This window comes from Lissotriton helveticus, chromosome 7 (genome assembly GCF_964261635.1).
Source record: "Lissotriton helveticus chromosome 7, aLisHel1.1, whole genome shotgun sequence".
In the NCBI taxonomy this organism is placed as follows: domain Eukaryota; kingdom Metazoa; phylum Chordata; class Amphibia; order Caudata; family Salamandridae; genus Lissotriton; species Lissotriton helveticus.
In genome coordinates, this window is record NC_136068.1 from 1,198,244,506 (window position 1) to 1,198,257,445 (window position 12,940).

Sequence of the window (12,940 nt, forward strand, 5' to 3'; positions counted from 1 at the left end):
CCATAGATGCCTCCATCCACCAGGCGCTGGCAGCAGCAATGGAGCCATCCTTTGGGTTTTGCTTCTAAAAATGCGCTGAAGCGCAAGCAAGAGTCAGGAATGGACCTAAGCACTTTTGAGAGTCTTAAGAAGGTTTTCCTAGCCCGTCAAACACCTCTGGAGGTGATTAAAGCTTTTGGTGATTCCTCTGACCTGTTTCCTCTGATGACCTGTTTCCCAACCTAGAGATGGAGGACGATCCCAAATCTTCCAATGACATCTCGGTTCGGGTTTTCAATCCTCAGGGAGTCTCATTTCACATATCCGGCAGAACGAAAACCGATTCCAGGTTGGTCACTTACCTGGCTTTCGACAAAGCCCCAAGTTGTGTGTGGTGAGATGCTTTTGTGTTTACGAGGCAATAATGGAGGAACTCCATCCACATGGCATATGTAAGTTACTGATTTCCCATAGGAAACCGTTCAAGGTGGTTGCTCCTCCCACCATTGCTGGCTGGATCTGCTGGGTAATGCAGGAAACTGGTATAGATGTTGCTCAGTTCCAAGCTCATTTTGTCTGCGGTACATAGCAAAGCTCTCGCAACCACACACAGTGTAAATAGAAAAGACAATGTCACAGTAAGTAAACAGAAAGCAGCAGATCTCAGAGTTCTTGTTCTTTTTCAAACGAAAGGTTTAATTTGATCCAACATCAGCCGACACGTGTTTCATCGCGTTGAAGTGGAGTCAACACGACTCTTCAGGGCTGGAAATCCTAGGTTCCCGGTCGCCGTGTTCCCTGGTCCGTCCAGGGAACACGGCGACCGGGAACCAACGGAGGAGGGATATCGACTGAAGGGAACTTTACTCGGAACTCGACTTCTAAACACTTGAACAGTCGAATCCCCTCCCGGTACTGCTAAACACTTACACGTGTTTAGTCTCTTTTGGAAATAACGAGCAACATTGCTCTACACAGCGCTACATCGTTGTCAACGTTTTTCTGCCGAACCCGTTACCAGGGTCCTTTGCACCACTTATATATTGACATATCCGTCAATATAGCCTTAGGTTTTATACTCCAACCGCCTCGTACGTTTCTACATATCTACCCACACTAACCTGGGATTTCCAGCCCTGAAGAGTCGTGTTGACTCCACTTCAACGCGATGAAACACGTGTCGGCTGATGTTGGATCAAATTAAACCTTTCGTTTGAAAAAGAACAAGAACTCTGAGATCTGCTGCTTTCTGTTTACTTACTGTGACATTGTCTTTTCTATTTACACTGTGTGTGGTTGCGAGAGCTTTGCTATGTACTGTCTACGGTAATCTTAGATTGTCTTGGGACGGTTTTAGGGTGACTCCGTTCGCTCTAGACGCACCACTTTTAAAATTTGTCTTCCTACAGGTGTAACGTATACTACAGGTAGAGCGCCAATTTTCTGAAATTTCTTAAAACCCTATCAGCTGCATTCATTTTGTCTGCGGGCCATGGCCTCTAGAGCTTTTTCCCTTGGAGCTTACTCGGAAGACCTCATTAATGCAGTGGATTGGTCCTCAGACTCTATGTTCAAGCATTTCTATTTTAAACCAGTAATGGATATGGCATCTTTGGTGATGGACAAGCTTTGAACTAGCATAATCCTAGCCTCCTGTCCTGACACAGAATACAAAATGTCGTAGTAAGTATGTAGGAAAGTTTCCATTCTACTAAAGGCACAGAGGCAAGGATTATTCCTAGCTGTGTTTCCTGGGGTCACTGTTCTCCCCTACCTGGAAGCGGTGTTAAATGCAATCTTTCCTTGAGCAAATACTGGACACCGGAGTTTAGGTGTAGGTATTAATTTTCCATGCTTGACTGTTACTGGCTTGTTCGGCTGCTTTGGTGCTTTGCGATGCCTTGTTTCTAGTGTTCTGTTTACAAATTTATGATCCTTTGGGGCAGTAGTTTGGATGATGTTCTCTCCAATGTTTGGGTTCATTTGGTTCTCTCTGGCTTTCAGGTTTGGAGGGCTCAAACAGTGAAAGGACGATGGGGACAACATCATGTTGCACTCGAGATAGAGGAAGAGAACGTGATTGCATATACTTCTGTGGGACTCATGGACTGCTGATTGGCTAATCTGTTGACCTCGACTGCTTCCCTGTGCATGCTGGGAAAGAGTTTTTTCTTGGTGTTGAAAGCGGCTGGAAGGAGGAATAAAGACATTTGAGTATAATTCTCGCATTTGGGCCCTTAATAAAATTTAAACTTTCATTCATGTTTACAAGAACATTTTTCATTGTGCAGTACTCTAACCAGAGTGTCATACAGGGCACCTGAAGGCTCTCGTTAGTAAAAAAAAATAACAGATTCCCTGCAACATAACAAACAAAAATCATGCCCAACACCCAGTTTCCCCCACATCCCACCCCACACGAACCCCTGTGAGTGAAACCCCATCTCACTGTATGTGAAAACTACTCAACAGCGGGTTTGAGAGGCCTGCAGCCCACCCTCCCTCCCACAAAACACTAGCTCAGCCACCCCAACCTTTTAACACTAGGCACAACTGTCCCTAAGAACTCTGACCTAGATAAAGAAGGAAAAGGGAACTATCGAAAGAAGAAAATAAAACAGACGCTGTGTCTCGTGGGGAACAGCCAAAATGTGGACGCTGCTACTTAGCTGCAGATTGGCCCAGGAGAAAATGCCAAGGTGCAGGTCATTAAAGTGGCTGAGGGTCTGTGGTCATGGCAGATGCTGAGGGCCTCCCCCTCCGAACCTCCTTCCAGGACATTGGTGGTTGCCACCAGTGGGTGAGGGGTCTCCTTCTGTGTTTTCTGTCCTCTCCGAAGAGATCCAAGTGAGGTTGTTTCCTCCATGTCCGTGCTGTTGGAATATGGGCTTTTACCCCGATAGTCCTCATCGGAGTACGATGAGGACTGTTGTTTCCCCCGGGGAGCCCCACCTTCTCCATCGAATTCCAAGTGCTTTTCTTGATTGACCTGGCACCTTTTTCTGTGATGTCTCTTGATTTTGGGTCTGGCACCTTCCACTGCGACTTCCACTGGGACCAGGGAGCTCCTCCAACCAGGACCACGCCACCCCTGGGTTGGATTTTCCTTGATACAGGACTTTTAATTTAGCTGGGAACATGTACTGCAGCTTGTTGAGGGGAGAACGAGGGGAGAACGGAAGCCCTCTGGGGTGGGGTCACGAGTCACAAACCACCCTGCTGTGGTTTTGAGCCGTGGTCACGTGTCATCGACGCAACACTTCACTGAGGAATAAGGAACAATGATATGAGATGACAAAAGATCACAGTTGAGGTGGCACTTTATTACACAAAAACACATGTATTTCAATAAAACGCATTGCTGGTGAACTCTCTTAAGAAAACCTGGCTTCACTCTGCCAGGAGTACATGCTAAATAGAACTTGCTTCTAAAATGCTGCGAGGCAAGCTGAAATGAGTAACTCCTAAAACTGCATAATGGAAAACTGCCAGAGATCCAAAGACATGGAGTACATTTGTAATGAAATCATAGTGCCTAGAATCAAGCCTTTCTGATGAGGACTATAAGGCAAGCTGGAGTGAGGATCCATTAAAAATTACATTTAAATCAGCTAGAGTCTCAGAAAGACACAGGATACATTCTATGAAAATATAGAGAACTTGAAACAAGCCTTCCTGATGAGAATAATTCATGCAAGTTAAACAATTTAAAGAGACCCAGAATGTGAGGGGCCAGGATTATTGAAACGGCACAATTGAAATTGCTTAGGGAATGCAACCCACATTTCTGGAGTGAAGGAAAAACTTTAGGTAATGCAAAAATATTTTAAATCAATGGAAATATTTTCGATATGAAAACTACTCTTGACTGCAATGCTAGTGATCCACATGTTAAGTTTAGGAGGAACAACGTTATTGCTTTGCAATTGCAATAATGTTTTTAGAATAAGGGCGAAGCAGAGGAGAGAGAGAAGGACAATTTAAAGTGCCAGAAAAAATTAGAGCTTCAGCCAAAGATGCTTAGATAGAGGGCTGAAGGAGACCACACCGGCGTCAGTGACCCCATGGGTCACTGCCACGAGGTAGTCTGGTGAATGGACTGAGGGGCAGATCTTTATACTCTTCACTGGTGAACTATTGACATGAGGATGACGACATTATCAGGTGTCTTTGACCTACAGGACATGACACATTTTGATCTCGTCTGGAACATATTTAAGGACACAGAAGTGCCACCCACGCTTCAAGACGTTTCTCAAAAGGTCACAGGATGTTTGACCATGAATCATAATGAAATTGCACATCTATTGACCAGGATTTGCGTCACTTCAGGGAAACTTTTATAAGAAAGAGGAACATTTAGGAAGATATTGGTCGCATGTCTTAGTTACATTAAGGCTAGCAACAGATACAATAATATGATAGATGACAGATGGCCTCGACCATCAGGTATTGCGTGATGTCTCTTTTAGCTCGGGAAGTTCCCTGTTCTTGCGGTATTGCTATTCTTGCAGTATCTCCGTGGGTGTAAGAGACGACGTGCAGATCGAGGGAGTGGGGGCCCTGGGGGAGCTGGGCCTCACTGAGACGATTTGTATGAGCGAGACACTGTGGGGCCTATTCATAAACAAAGACAAATTGGTCAATTTAACAGATTCCTTTTTATGCTAGCTGGTGGGGGCTTATCAGGGTCTCATGCCTCAAGGGTGGGCAGAATTGGCCTGGGGTAAAAACTAGACCCTGCTTCAAGCTGGAGGCCTCATAGTCATGCCTTTACTTCATCAAAGGTGCGTTTTTGCCATTGTACCTCTCTGGTATAGTCTATAAATATTACGATTTTAGAGTTCTTGTGACTTACTTTGCCCAGTTTGCGGTCCTCAGTGAGAATTATGTCCCTATCTCAAAAGTTCAGGAAACTTGAAATCGCGTTTCTTGGAGTCACTCCTTACAGAGGCCTACCTCCCAGCACTCCATTGGCCGTATTGATGACAAAGCTAGAGGAGATCCTATCTCGAGGGGGGACGGATTGGACCATATCAAGTCCTTTAACTCCCTCCGGAAAGCCCACAAATCGAAAGTTGTTTCTGCAGGCTCAATTTTTTGCATCCTCTAGCCCGGTACCCATATCCCTAATGGCAGTACAGGCCTCATTGACATCCTTACGAAAGGTCGAAACCAGGTCCTCCAGGTCTGAAAACCTTGATTCTGCAGAGGTGACCCCCTCAGCCACTTTGCGGAGGTCCTGCCAAAGGAGAGTAACCTCAGATCGCACCTCCCCCACTCTGTTCTCTAATGCTGTATAGTAAATAGTAGCACAGCATTATCAGGCATAGGCATTGCAGCCAGCTGACGCCACGGGGGAGTCAAATCCCTGCCATAGCGATCAGTTCTCCCCTGATGGGCGGGCTTGGAGTCTTTATCTTTAGTCATTTGCACATTTGGAGGGACCTCTTCTCTTGGAGCAGTGTCCGCTTATGGCCTCGAGAAAGTCCTGTCTTAGAGCCCCCCCCCCCCCCAGGGGGGTGGGGGAGAGCCCTCTGTCACTTACAAAGGCAGTGGAGTAAGCTGAGAGTGCTGACCAGAGGCTGGAGTCTATGAATCCTATGCTGCACTATGGCTATATGGTTGTCTCTTCCGTATCTGCTAGACGTTTCAGATGGCACCGTATCTGTCAAGTATGACTTTGGAGGGGTTGCAGGGGCCACCTCTCCCCCGGGACTACAACAATTGATTCTCCTGCCACTGAGACCATGCCTGTGGGAAGTTGGTGAGGTATAGGGCTATCTCAGGTGCTACTTTTACATGCAAGAGCTGACCCAAGGTATGGGACCCAGAGAGTAGTCTCAATGGCAGCCCACGCATAGCGTGTGTAGCAGGTTCACCCAGTACTCACTGTGACAGGGGATCTGGGCTCTGGATCTCTCTGATGGGGATCCAGTCCACTCCCATCTCATACTGACTCTCTATGCATTGTGGGCAACACATCTAGCTGCTGTTTTCTCATCCCCTCGGTGTCTCCTCTGATGTTCCAGAGGGGCTCAGTGCGGACCCACAGGGCCTGCCAAGGGGAGCTCCCTCCTTCATTGGCTGCGCTTGACCCGTGGCCTCCACCCGCACACTGTAGGCAGGTTCACAATCACCACTGTAGCCAGGCTCCACTGCCCGCAGCGGAAGGCTTCAACTAGTATTATAGGTCAGACTCCCCCAGGGCCCCGGCCACCTCCGTCATGTGGTCATGAGCCCCGGTGTAGTCGGCAGCACCGGCCTGCAGGACCACCACTGGAGAGAGGGGGCATGGGCCACTGCCCATAGTCCCCAAAGAGGTAGGCGACACCGCCACCAGGACTCACCCGACCTAGGCCTGCCCCGTGACTTATTCTACGCAATGTGGCGTCTCCCTGTGGATGTGGGATCAGTATCTGGCCATCAGACCGACGGGGTGAGACCTCTCAAAAAAGGATCTTGCGGCCTGGAGGATTGCCCCGCACGGCAAATCCCGGGCTCTGTATCGCGTATTGGCAGGCAGTCCCACGCATTAAGACACTGGATATTGGGTGTGGGAGCCCACCCATAGGTCCTCAGTGCCAGCAGGACCCCTGGGCAGTCAGCTGCAGTTCTGTGTGCTGCCTGATGGCACGGATTACTCAGTATGTAGGTTAGGCCAGCCCAGAGCTTGACGAGTAAGCATCCGACCCGGCCTCCATCTTGGCCACACACCCCATTTTGCTAGCGTTTGAGCAGTGACTACAGGAGTTCCGTTAATCTGCGGTCATCTTGATGCAGCCCTCTAACACCATCTATGTTCATTACCATTTTGATGTTCAGTCACAAAAACGTGAATCAAAGAGACCACAGCCCTAGACAATGTTTTAGCTGCCCTGCCACACAAACTATTCTAAACCTAGTCTGCCTAAGCAAACAAGGTTGGGGGGAAGGGTATTGCCCATTTTAAAATCTTATTTAGTGGTCACTTCTCTTTCCATCCCTTCTCCCAATACTATATTTTACTATTTTGTTGCCCACATTTTAAAACACCTCCTGCTCAATCGCCCTCAAGGCAAATCAGAATTGTAACATCCTGGGGACATTTTGGCCCTACTCAGTACTCTGTTAGTCTGCAGGTCTTTAAGGAATTCAGTCTAATGAATAACCACATTTTCTTTAGATTTGATACATTCAGAATCGGCTCTCAGCCATTCACCAGTTTACTGTTTTTCACTATAGATCCTTTGGTTCTTCCCCGGGACACTCTGGTAGATAGCACTCATTGCCTGGAAGAGTTTGGTGCAAGCATACTAATTACTTTCTTATTTCTGCAACTTGCTCACCACATTTATCATGTAGCAAATGGCTGAAGCGGAATTATAGGCAAAATTCTCATGCCTTGGCTCAACTCTGCGAGGCCTGATTCTCTTTTGAACTTGCCACCATGAAGAAGCACAGTAAGCAATTAAAACATAATTGGTACTGGGTGTACATGCCACAATAAACAAAAATAGATATTGCACCTTTAACCCAAAAAAATGGTAATACTAGTAAAAGTGGCTTCTTGTCAGATTCTCAAGTATCCTGCACAGAATCAACCACTGAGATGTTCTGCATCTTTCATTCACTTTCTGCCTTTACAGCAGCATCCAGCACAATAGTATCTTCTTTGAAGCTTTGCTTTGGTCTCTCTAATTTCAAGATTAACTTATCTCTAACAGGACATGTTTCAATCACCCCCTCCACCCACCCATCAAGTCACATAGAAGGACTGCATCTCCTGTAACTGACCTTTCTCTTCCACATCTCTTGACCACTTTCGCCCTAATTCTAGTGAGATCATTGTAGGCAAGATTATGCCCCTCAGCTCTAGCTCCCCAATACGGCCTTGCCTTAGGACTGAGCATTTAGTCTGGTCGTAGCACAGCAGATCACTTAGTTATGCAGTCGTTCCCTCTCTGAAGAGTTAATCAATCAATCAATCAGGGGTTTGATATAGCCCGCTACTCAACTGTGAGGGTCTCAAGGCGCTTGTGGGGTGGGCCGGGGTCAGCAGCTCCCTTCAGCCGAACAGCCAGGTCTTCAGTGCCCTCCTCTAGGTGTTCATGATTATGATTAACATAATCGAGATACCATCCGGTCCTTGTGCAGCCGAGGTTCTGGCATTCTTTATGTGGGCTACTATTTCATCCCTTGATGGGGGACCATATTCAATAAAGGAGAACTAGTCTGTTACCGGCTTCTGAAAAAGCACTGAATTGTTGATTATATATAATAGTGAACTATAGTCCACCTACTCCCTTTCTGGGATCGGAATGGGGAGACATCTGTCTTGAATCACAATATTCTGCAATCAAGTGCCAATACTTTTTTGAATTTGTAGGTCTCGCGGCTTCCCTCAACACAATCCATTTAGCATCCATCTAATTTCTCTTTTCTCTTTGTTTATAACTACTTCTTACATAAGGCAATTAATTTCCTGTTGTTTACCTGTGGAAAATTGTAGATGTTGTTTAAGGACTAAATGGTTAGTTTCTTGATTTAGTGCCTTCGGCGAAGGGGTGCCGTGGGTTGCCCTACGGAGACCAGTGGATTCAGAGCTTACATTTTTTATCTCACTCATTTGGGCCTCAAAGAATTGTATAATAATAGCATAAACACGGCCCTGCTGCTCTACAAAAGTTTTCTTCACTATCACACCTACCTCGGAGGTATTTTATTGCGTCCAAAATGAACATCCATTTGCTTTGTTAAAGACCACTGAGCCATGGCCCAAGTTCCCTTGATTCAGTGCAGGTAGATTAGAGGCCAATGTCAAACTTATTACGCTCTGATTGCTCCATACTGACGGAGAAACCTCTAAGTTTTTACAGGCCCGATCATTTGGTAGGAAACAGCCACATAGTCCAGTAGACTTTGTGTATGATGGGATTGAAAAGTAAATTGTGCTATTTTATTATTATTTTTTTAAATGTTTTTATTGGTATTTACAGGTTACATGTAACAGATATAGCAAACATTTTTGGATGTTATTCGCTGACCTTTGTATAAAAATAAAGAAAAGAGACATACAAACATAAAACATTAAACATTAAAACCCAGAGTGGGGGCGGTGTGTTGGGCAGGAATGTGGCCGTTGTCTGTCAGGGGTCGGTGGGCATGAGTTTGTGGAAGAGGTGTGGCTATGGTGGTTTGAAGGTGTCCATGTGCTTGTCCAGTTTGGTCCACATTGCTCGGTCGTGGTGTCTACCTGGCGTGTTTCTAAGGGTGGTGGTGTCCGCACCCTTAGGAAGATCACCCAGTTGAGCCATCCTTTAAAGGTGGCTTTGGCTGTATTCTTCCAGTTTGTGAGTATGATTTTTTTTTTTTTTTCATAACAAGTTTTATTAGTTTTATAGCAGTTGACAGAATATAACAGACACACTGCATCCCAATGAGCAGGAAGACAGTGAACGTATAAAAGCAATAGTGGTCAAGAAATCCAATCAACATTGCCCGATCGTGAGTATGATTTTTGTTGCTGTGGTGAGAAGAAAATCAAGGAGGTTCTTGTCTTCTTGTGAGATCTGTGCTGTGGCTAGTGAGGCGAATGTGAGCTTAATGTTGCTGCCTAGTATGTCATTGGTGAAGGAAAAAAACCAGTGTCCAGAAGTTTTTGAATTTAGTGCAGTTGAGAATGATGTTTTCTAGATCTCCCTTTTCTGTGTCACAGTTCCAGCATCTATCATTGTCTAGTAGTCCTATTGATGCTAGTCTTGCTGGTGTCCAATAGACCTGGTGTAACAGCCAGAATTTTGTCTGCGCCAGTACTGGCGATATCATGCTTCTAGAAGGGGAAGCCCACAGGGTGTGAAGCTCTTGTTGTGACAGTTTTGTCTTAGTATGGGTTTCCCAATAGGCCGTTTTTTTGTCATTTAGTTTGGATGCGCCAGGTCGGAGCAGTTTATATAGAAGCGAGACTTGGTGGCCTGTCTGGTTTATGTTCTCCATTAGTTGGAAGATAGAGGGGGTCTGTCTGTGAATCTTTGCCTTCGTTAGGGCTGTTTTGATGGCTAGAAAGTTGTAAAGTTGTACGTCAGGCAAGTTGTGTTCTTCTTTGAGGTGGTTGAAAGTGTAAGGTACTCCATCAGGTTCTAGTTGAATTGGGAAGTGGATGTCTGCGCATTTCCAAGCCTTCATCAAGGGTTTTACCTCTGTATTTAATCTTGTGGTTCCCCCATAGTGTTTCCCATCTTGAATATCTGATGCTGACTTCTAATTTCCGGTCTATTGTCAGTAGCGCTTTTTTTGTGAGCCTCAAGATGGGGCTGTTGAGTGCGTGTTTGTTTGCTGTTAGTATAGTGAGTGGTGCAGAGTTGTTTAGGATCGCTCTCTCTATGCTTAGCCACGTGGGTGTGTATTTTTGGGTGGGAAGCAACCACTGCATTCCTTGTCTAGCTATGAATGCTAGTTGGAACGTTTTTGGGTCCGCTATGTTTAGCCCGCCTAGTTTTTTTGCTAACCTTGAGCTTGCGTAGGCCTATTCTCGCTTTCTTGCCCTGCCATATAAATTTGTTGATCATTAAGTCTAATTTTTTGTGGAAGTCTTCTGTAAGGGGCAGTGGGAGCATGTCTGCTAGATAGTTAATTATTGGCGTGACCATCATTTTGATTGTTTCTATGCGGCCCCACCAGGTGATAAACTTGGGTGACCAGGAATCTAGCAGGGTTTTAACTTCGGTCAGCGTCACTGTTTTGTTTAGTTCTAGAGTTCTTCTTAGATTGTTTTTGAATTGGATGCCCAGGTATTTGATGGCTTTTGGTTGCCAATTCAGGTCTATATTATCTATTACTTCTCTGGTGGTATGGACGTTGAGTGGCATGCAGTCGGATTTGTCCTTGTTGAGTTTATAGCCTGAGTATTTGGCATATGTTTCTATTGTGTGCATGAGTGCTGGTATGGATTTGGCAGGGTCGTTAGTCAAGATTAAAAGGCAAACTCCTGGCATGGCTTCGAAGAAAGGAGCGGGCGGCTAGATGGGTAGAACAGATCAAATCGGCAGAGGGAGGACAGGTCCACACAGATGAGGCGATAGCGGACGTGTTCGCGTCACACTACGAGCACTTTTATGAGGCTAAGGACCTGGGGACTAGTGAGGATGCGCTGCAATATATAGGACACACGGAGGTACCCTCACTGTCCTCCGAAGCATGCACGGCTCTGGAGGCGGAGGTAACACTGGAGGACATATCTGTCGCCATAGCCAAATTGAAACCGGGGAAGACGCCAGGGCCGAATGGTTTTCCAGCAGAATTTTTTAAGCGGACGACTGATCTCTTGACACGACACCTTAAAACCCTCTTCACGGAGGCGTATCGGGTGGGGAGCTTACCACCGGACCTCGCTCTGGCTACGATCGTCCCGATCTATAAGGAGGGCAAGCCAAAAGACGAGTGTGCCTCATACCGTCCCATCTCCCTCCTTAATATGGAGGTGAAGATTATAGCGACTATTCTAGCTAGTCGCTTGAGGTCGGTTATTCCAGAGCTCATACACATGGACCAGTCGGGGTTTCTGCCGGATAGGGCAACCAAGTTAAACCTCCGACGCGCACACAATTGGTTGCAAGAAGTCAAGTGAAGGAGTGAGCCCCATTGGTTCCTTTCCCTTGACGCGGAGAAGGCGTTTGACGCGGTACACTGGCCATTTCTGATGGCGGCGCTACAGAGGTTTGGCCTCGACCCGAAATTCAGGAAGTGGGTTCAGCTCCTTTACACGGCACCAAGAGCGCGGGTTCGGGTAAATGGAAGGTTGTCCCGCGAATTTCGTATCGAAAGGGGTACACGCCAGGGTTGCCCTCTGTCCCCACTTCTATTCACACTCACCATCAAAATTCTGGCGGCAAAGGTAAGACAGAACCCAGAGATTTGTGGCTTCTCCCGGGAAATCTCAGCCTCCGCACAGGAAAAAATATCACTATACGCCGATGACGTGTTACTGTCCATCACTAAACCTGAAATCACGGTCCCGGAACTATTCAGGGAGTTAGAAGACTATGGTGCAAGGGCGGGTCATACCATAAACTGGCACAAATCGGTCCTCTATGATCCACAGGGAATGGTCCGAGGGGGGAACCTACCGGAGCAACTGGTCAATACCTCAGAGGGATTCCAGTACCTGGGCATTTACATTACCCTAGACGGGAAACTTTCCTTCTGTAAAAATATAGAGCGGATAATGGATGGCGCGGTGGCGGACATGACCAGGTGGAGGCAACTGCCGCTCACCCTACTGGGCCAGGCGGCAATGTACAAAATGATTGTCCTCCCTAAGTTCCTATATGCGCTCCAAAACGAGTACTACCCACTCCCGGCCAAGACGATATCCAAAATTCACGCGGACCTTCGTACTTATCTATGGCTGGGGAAGCAGCCGCGAGTGGCCCTGTCGACGCTTCAGCGCCATCAATATAGTGGAGGGATTTCACTCCCCAACCTAGAGGCCTACTACTGGGCGGAACACCTAACACCAATAAATGACTGGATGCACGCCCCAGCAGACCATCCGACCTATGCGTTGGAAAGGTTCAAAATGTCCACCAGAAATCCATTGTACTATCTATACGGAGGCGTGGTGCGGGCACCGCTTTAACCGGCAATGGTAATCACAATGAACGCCTGGACCAAGGCCACAAGGCGGACGGGGTGGGAAAAGAAACCTACCCGACAGACGCCGCTATGGCACTGTCATTGGTTGAAAGAACTCAGCAAGCTGCGCGGCTTCCGAAGGTGGGATGATATAGGCATATCGACTATCGGGGATGTGATTGCAAAGGGGGAGCTGAAGTCCTTCCAGGTACTTAGGACTGAATTTGGATTGCACCACACACAACTCTTCAAATACACACAGTTGAGGCATGCATGGAGGGCCCAAAATATCACGCTCACGGAGATCCCGGAATATGCACCATTGGAGGGTAGGCTGCTTCAGGAACAG

At 46.8% G+C, this 12,940-nt stretch overlaps 1 long non-coding RNA gene across 1 annotated transcript in view; it reads left to right on the top strand.

The window, feature by feature from the left end:
- The window catches only part of LOC144770111 (uncharacterized), a 69,568-nt gene extending 67,331 nt beyond the window's left edge, over nt 1–2,237 (top strand). Inside the window, exon 2 of the long non-coding RNA XR_013598798.1 lies at nt 1,984–2,237. This is a non-coding gene — a long non-coding RNA (uncharacterized LOC144770111). The remainder of the gene's footprint in view (nt 1–1,983) is intronic.
- Nucleotides 2,238–12,940: the final 10,703 nt, after the last annotated feature.